We start from the raw sequence: 7,801 nt of genomic DNA, 5'->3' as shown, positions 1-7,801 counted from the left end.
AAGACCATGAAAAAATATCTCTAAATTCATGAAACAGAGCACGATAATTATCAAGTTCCAATTGAGAACTGGATTTGCTAACATGAATGTTCTCTACAATGTTAGGCAGGGTCGAAATGTTTATAGAAATTGTTTCTTCTATGTTTGACAAATTACGCTCAGAATCTACAGTATTTACTCTAACAGAATTTGACAAGAAATCAATGATCATGGGTGTTAGTTCATTTGAATAATCTTCAATGTCATCTGGAAGGTGGGAATGATGATGATAATCCTCCCACGGTTCCTTTCCTATCATCTTTAATTGGACGATTCCTTCATCCGTAGAATGTATACATGAAAAAGGATCCGAAGAGGTACCATATTCTAATGATCTATCTACCCATACAATTTTTAAGTACAGATTAGGGTTTGCCACACAAGCCCGAAATATTGATTGCTATGATGATTCAATGGGGCTTAATGCCAATACCTCACTATTACCATCAATTTCAAATTGGTTGGAAATCCTTGTGAAATTAGATGATGTTGAGGAAATCATGTTGGAAGTCTCTACTCGCCACTTCCACCAAATCAGATGGTGACGGCAAGGTAAAAGTTCCCATTAGGGAAGGATATTTAAAGAGACCTACTCCAACACTTTGAAGTGATAGTGGGGGTACATGTACCAACGGAATACTTCACGTAGCCTGTGAACTATTGGCAAAGAAGGATAATTGATCAATGACTGTGATTCCACCCTTGAAAGGGAATGGAATTGTAGGAAAGTACGTGGAAACCACTGCAGCCATAGCATATACCCAAGGCCTTCCTAGTAAAATGTTGTAATCGAGAGGTCTGTCAACTACCTCAACTTCAAAAGTAATTGTTTTACCCCCTAGTTCGATTTGTAGGTTACTCAAAATCCCACATGGAGTATATGTTCTTCCATCAAAGCTTTTAACGTAGTTGGTGATCGTGACAATGGCGGTGAACCAAGTGTTTTCCAGCAGCTCATGGACATAATGCAAGTAGATGCCCCCTCATCAATAATAGTTCGGTGAACATTCTTATTGAGAGCTTTTACTTGGATTAGGAAAGCTAATTGCACCGGTAACTGTGGTGAATATCCCACATGGTTAAAAACCACAAGATTTGAATCCGTAGGATCTATTCCACCTATTGCTGGCAGTAAAGCCTATTTTTTGGAGGGGTAGTTTTGCAATACCTCAAGTGTCGACATAGCGGACGGTGATTAAGCCAGATCTTCCACTATATTATAGTTTTGAGTTGCCCGAGAACGAGGGTTGAATGTCGATTTGTGCACAACTCCCTTTGGTGGTTTTATTGTCAATTCAGGTACAACTAGTGGAATAACTTCAAATGAAGTCAAGGTCGAAGTGCTAGGTTGACCAGTGGTTTGATTATTTGATGACGATTGATTTCCATAATCTTTGTTTCTTGTTGACACCAAAACATCATTTTGTGGCTTTTTGATGGATAACATGAGTACTTGGGAGGTGGAAGCATGGTCTATTGCAACCAAATGTTTTTCGGGGGTAGTAAACGGATCTATCAACACTGCTGATGTGTTCGAAGTCTTTAAAAGTTTAGAGATGTTACAGGGAAAAGTGTCTATATAGAACTGCTCTATCCCACTAAGGTGTGACAGCTGCCTTAGAAACAAATAGAGAAAAGCTACTTTCGTTTTTCCTTTATGAATTATAGATAGAGAGGAACAGAAAGACCAACCTCTGTCTTGCGCTAATCTCCTGATTTGGTCCCTCTCTTCTTTGATAGTCTTCAGCTACCTACTCCCTTGCATGCCCAGCTTCACAAAGTACCTGTAAGATCACAGAAGCATAGCACTATACAAAGACATGGATCTATAATCATAAACAATCTAGGATCAGATGTAAATTGACCATACAAATGTAGCAAGCATCAATGACACAAAAGCATGGAGGAAAACTTGAATAGCTTTTATTGATAAACAAGAAAAGAGCCAAGAGGAGTTACAACCAGTTGTTCTGACCCAGCATCAACCTCCCAGCAAAGAAGCCCCTCTTCACCTCAAACAAAGCTTAGATCACCCAACAATCTGATGTTTGTCTCAAGAAACCAACAGCAATTCCTTACAATATGCAAAATTCCAGCCTCTAGATCTCTGGGATGAGGGATCCATATATAGATGTTTGTAATGGAGATGAGTCAGCTCAAGATTTGATTAGTGTCTTCCCTCTGATAGTTCTTGCTTCCACTTGGAGATTGATGGTCTCTTACTCATCCTTGGTCGAATTCAGTGAGGCAAGTATCATAGGAGAAGATTCTGGAAGCTTCCATTGCCTCTCCACCTTACGGAATGACACTGCCATTTGTCATTTCTCACCCATCGCACCCCACAGAAGGGATTTTTGAAATGCAACGCACCCACACAGTGTATTTAGGTGAGATGCAACACACTTAGCCAGTGGAGCAGCTGAAATGATCCTGTTTTGACCAATTCTGAGCAGTTTTTCATGGAGAACTTCTGGGAGAAGCTATAATCTGTTGACCTTGTTCCTTTTAGGGGTTAGAACAACACTTTTAGGGACTTAGGAGCCCTTGGTTTATGGACATTTCATGCTTGGGGTTGTAGGGCCCAAAAATGTCTATAACAAGAGACCTCAGAGCGATGTGGACAATCTCTTGTATAATGCTCGTCATTACATATCAAACATGGATAACGAGGTTTCTTGGCCGCAATAGAGGAATCAAATGATTTCTTTGGAGGGGAATTTTCTTGTTTCTTTTTGTTATTCTTCCCCTTTTTCTTACTTCCTAGTTGCTTTGGATTTTTTCCTTTGTCAGATGACACGGCATTAATCTCGGAGGCAAGAGTGTTTTCTTATGCATTTGTAGTTTGATTTTAAATAGCAAGAGTTTGACCAAATGTCTTCCTGCCATTCATGTGCTTGAGGAACCGATCACACCGTCGCCGACATGAGAGTCCTTACTCGATTGTGGAGGTGGTGGAATAGTGAAAGCTAGTCTAGGTGAATTGGGAATTTTATCATAGAGCGTGCTGGATTGTGTGTAAATCAAATCTAGGTATTGGTCACGAGCAATGACTTGCTCTTTGTGACAACTCCACCTTTTGCCACATCCTCGGTGATTGATGGCAACAAGGATTTTATGAACCACTCAGCTAAAAGCTGATCGGGAACATATGTCTTAACCATTCGACAATGACACTGCCACTCATGAATATGATCTAATATATGGGTGGCAGTAGTCTGTTTAAAGTTGGTTAAGAGCTTTGTTCCAGTCTCGTATCTGATAGGTAAATGAAGTGGGTCAAAAAGGTAGTGGCTAAAATGGTGAAGTTATCGAAAGAAGCTCTTGGTAATTCAATGTACCATTTAGCAGCTGGACCAGTAAGTGTTCTTTGGATCAGACAAAGTCTGACCGAAACATCATTCAAAGTGTTTGATGAACACCATAAATGAAAGGTCATAACATGATTTGATGGGTCTTCTCCAGGATTTCCATTAAACTTCGAAATATCAGATGGTAACTTATGCAGAATTACCGGCCACCAAGGTGCATATAAGATTGGATCATTGGTTGGCTGGTTTAAATCTAGTAATTCTAAAGTTGCTACAAATAGCAACTGTCAATTCAAGTCAGGTTGAGCATACCTAGGATATGATGGAATTTCCTATGCAATAGGTCTTTGCATACCGACATAGGGCATCTACATTTGGTAACCTTAGTATGGTTGTTAAACAAAACCAGTATAAGGTGGTTGTTGATAACCATGTTGAGTTTGTGGCTGTCCATAACCTGAAAAAGCCTTGTTGTCCAAGACATTGGTACGCTTGAGGTTGACTAAAACCAGGTTGATCTTGTGAAACAAGTCCAAACTAAGGTTGGAATTGCTGGAATTGGGGTTGTTGAAATTTTGGCTGCCACGGTTGTTGAACCAACTATTGTTGTTGTTGGTACAACTGTTGTGGACTTAACTGTTGTTTCCCCAGCAATGAAAGATTGACCAGGTTGTGAATAAACTATAGTAGTGTAAGGATGGGTCAGTCCAGATAAAGGTATACTAACCTGAGGTTGTTGCTGAACTCCAGAAACAAGTGGTTGTTGTATAACAACCTGAGGAACTTGAACCTCTTGACTTGAAACTTGTGGTTGCAAGGTGTAAGGATCAGTTTGTACCAGTTGAGATACAACAGTTTGAGCTTGTGACTATGGTACAATAGTAACAACAGGCATAGTAGGAATAGTTGACACAGTTTGCATTGGTTATGTTGGATACACAAGCCTTGGTTGAATTGGCATTGTTGGTTGCCATTGACAAACCCTAATTCCAGGTTGACTTGAATATTGTGGGAGATTACCATATGGTTGTCCTCCAAAATAAGGAATATACGGTGAATAAGAAAATTGCTCTCCGTATGGTGGAAAACCAGTATTTAATGGATACATTGGTCTTTGTTGACCAGATTTCCTAGCTTGATACTGATATGCAGGATAAAACTGTTGAGTTCCCATTAGAGAAGAACCAGGTAAAATTCTGGTTGAGGACATGGGTGATGACCATGGTGTAGAAGCAACCCCTGAGTGGGTTCCATAAAATGATTGGTAACCAATCGGGACGGATGATTCACCATACAGGTGCGACTCAGGTGTGGTAGAAAACATCAAAGAAGTTACAACAGAGGATTCTTCTGTAGCTGCATCAGATGATACAATCTGGGATGTTAATGGTTGTTCAGCCATAGTTAACTAGTCCAAAAGTGGTCCTAAATATTGGATGGGTACTTGAAAGGAAGCAGGATAAGATGAAGCAAAGTAATCAGGAGTAGTAAGGTAAAGATAAAGCCCAGTTCCAAAGTGAAATGGGGTTCCAGGAGTGGAATCTTCTACTAATTCCTCCTCTATGACAATCAAACCTGGTGGAAGAACTTCACCATCAGGTTTGTAAAATATTTCCGGTGTTGATGAAGGTGTAGTTTCAATAGTTACTGATGTCTGAGGGGTAACCGGTTGATCATCTCCCAGTAAAGTAACAACTTCTAAATGTTCAAATTCTAAATCCAGATGCTTAGGTAAATGAACAACAGTTTTAAAGGGAGGTTCCTGAACAACTTCAGGTTCAGATGTAACTTTTGTTTGAACTGGGATAAATTCTGGATTAAATTCTGGTTGAACTTATTCAAGTTTAGAAGTACTTTCTTGTTGAACAATTTCAAGTTGAGTATCAACTTGTTGTTGGACAACCTCGGTTACTGTTTCACTAGGTTCAATGCTAATGTCCTTAGATAATTGTGAAACTTCCTCTTCAGGAATGGATGTACCAGAAATAGCTGGAGTAACTGGAGTCTCTGTAATTACCAAAATAGATGTTTCAGGTAACTCAGATGAAGAACTAGGAGTTCTTGATGTACTAGACTCAATTAAACAAGACCGCTTTGTCTGAATTGGTGTCACTTCGGGAGGCCAAGGCAGTTTTCTCACTCTTCTCCATGAACGATGGGGTATGGGTTGATTTTCCTCCACGATTGCTGATTAATTTTATTATCAAAAAGGAAATAAACAAAAAGGGTTACTAGGCAAAAGGTTTACCAGGCAACTCTGAACTGCAGAATACCTCCTGGCGAACCAAGAAGTATGAGCAGGAAATCTCCCCGAATGCTGTGTTCAGTGTATCACATTTGCAAGGCGGCCGACTCGATTACTTAAGGATGGATAGCAACCTAGAGTTGTCCTTCCATATATAACAAAAGGTACGTGGAGGCCCAGTCCATATAAGTGCTGTGTAATGCAAAATCGCACAATGAGAGCATTCCCATATACTTTACATACTATAACACTACCCTATATACTCAAAGGTACGTGGAAGAGCTATGATATACTCACATACGTGGAATGAGGTATCACACTCGGGATGTATTGCAGACAAGTTAGCGACAACTACTTTATTTAACAACGTCGGAACACGTCTCTAGCCTAGAACCACTAAATGTTCTCGTTAATGACAATGCTCCATTAGGTAAATTGATGTTTATTTTAAGTTGATCTTGCTTAGGAATTTTCCTTTCAATTTCACCACGTGATGTATTCTGAAATTCTTAGGAATGCAAATATCATGATAAGCATTCTTTCCATTTAGTTTTAACAATGAAAATCCTAGCCACTTAGGGATAGAGCAATCATATTTTTTTATTATCAAAGAGCAAAGGGCACAATCTAAATGCAAATTCCCTACACTATTCCTTTCAGCACACACAAACTCTTTTCAATGCAAGATGCATGTATTTATTTTCAATTTCCCTTAATGTGAATGATTCAAAAAGGAAAACTAATGCACAAACGATCAACAAACTCTTTTCATAAAAATGACGATTTTGCAACAATTTATTTTCAAGGAAAGGAAGACTCTACGACACTTTTGTTTTCAAATAAATGAGGAATTACGACATTTTCAACGAAAATACTAATCATATGCAAATATCAATCAATTGATATTTCATGAATGAAGATTTTAAGACAATTCAACTTTCGAAGGAAAAGACGATTTTACGACACTTTCTTTCGCTAAAGATCAATCGATCAAAACTAACTTTCGACTATAGATTGAAAATGATGAAGTAAATAAATAAGAAACATTTATCAATCCTAGTCTAAGGAGGGCCAAATTAAGGAGATGAAAAACTATTTTCAGAGACAAAACATCATTGACATTGAGCAACTCATTCAAACAGGAGAAAATTGGCAAAAACTTTCAGTTCCTAGATGGGAAACTAACCCTCAAGGGATCAGCGCAGGTAGGAGTTAGAGACAGTGTGCTGAATCGCATTGGATCTATGTGGGAAGTGCACTGCAATGCACTGTGTCCTTCATTGGATTGCGTTGGTGACAGTAAGCCATTCTAAAGGCAATTTTGACATAGTTTCGACTCAATTTTCAATAAAAGAAGACTGAAATTCAATAAACGACCACAAGTACAATATGTAGGAATGTCTTAAGAGATTGGGAAGCTACTAATATGGATGATTAATCCCCATTGGAGTCGCCAATTTTTTTGGGAAGTTTTAGTTCTACGGATAAATGCTTAAACCCCTATGCTAGTAGCTAAGTCTAGAACAACAGTTCAAAGTATTCTCTACCTTTTCTATAAGCAATAGATAAAATAAGAGAGCAGAGAAGCCTACTTGTAGCTTTCACTTGTTCCTTATCTCCCTTGACCGATTATGTCGCTCCTTCCTGTACTTAAGCTGCTTGAGAAGTACCTGCACATAGACAGAAACAAGAACCCATCAAAGCATATGATAATGATCTATTGATTAAAATTAGCATGGAATAAAGTACATGAAAAACATATGAAAGCATCAATGGACAACGTAAGCATATGGAAAAAGATTTGAACACTTTATTAATAAAAGGAAGAGTTACAACCCAATTTTCCTAATTTAGCATCACTCCTCCAGTTCAATCCCATCCTCTCCTCATAACAAGCAAGACACTTTGACATCATTACAACACTTGCAATCAACTCAAGTCTCATACTAACAACATCTCCCTATAATTCAATAATTTCCAGCCCCTGATCACTTAGATGAGTGGTCTTCTTATAGGTGAATGAAGGAATTTATGCCATAAATGGTGATAATGAATGCCCTCCCAAACTTAGAATTCAGTTCCATGGAGGAAGGGATAAAGGGATTGATGTTCCTTAACTCCCTTCCTCATCCAAATATGAGCTCAAAGGAGTGGATAGCTTTGAGAAAATTCTAGAGGCACCCAATGGATAAGGAATCTTTCAAACCCT

The sequence above is a fragment of the Pinus tabuliformis genome, chromosome Q (genome assembly GCF_031772625.1).
Source record: "Pinus tabuliformis cultivar Carrire ecotype Pingquan chromosome Q, CPIR1, whole genome shotgun sequence".
Taxonomy (NCBI): Eukaryota; Viridiplantae; Streptophyta; class Pinopsida; order Pinales; family Pinaceae; genus Pinus; species Pinus tabuliformis.
This window is presented reverse-complemented; position numbering follows the sequence as displayed.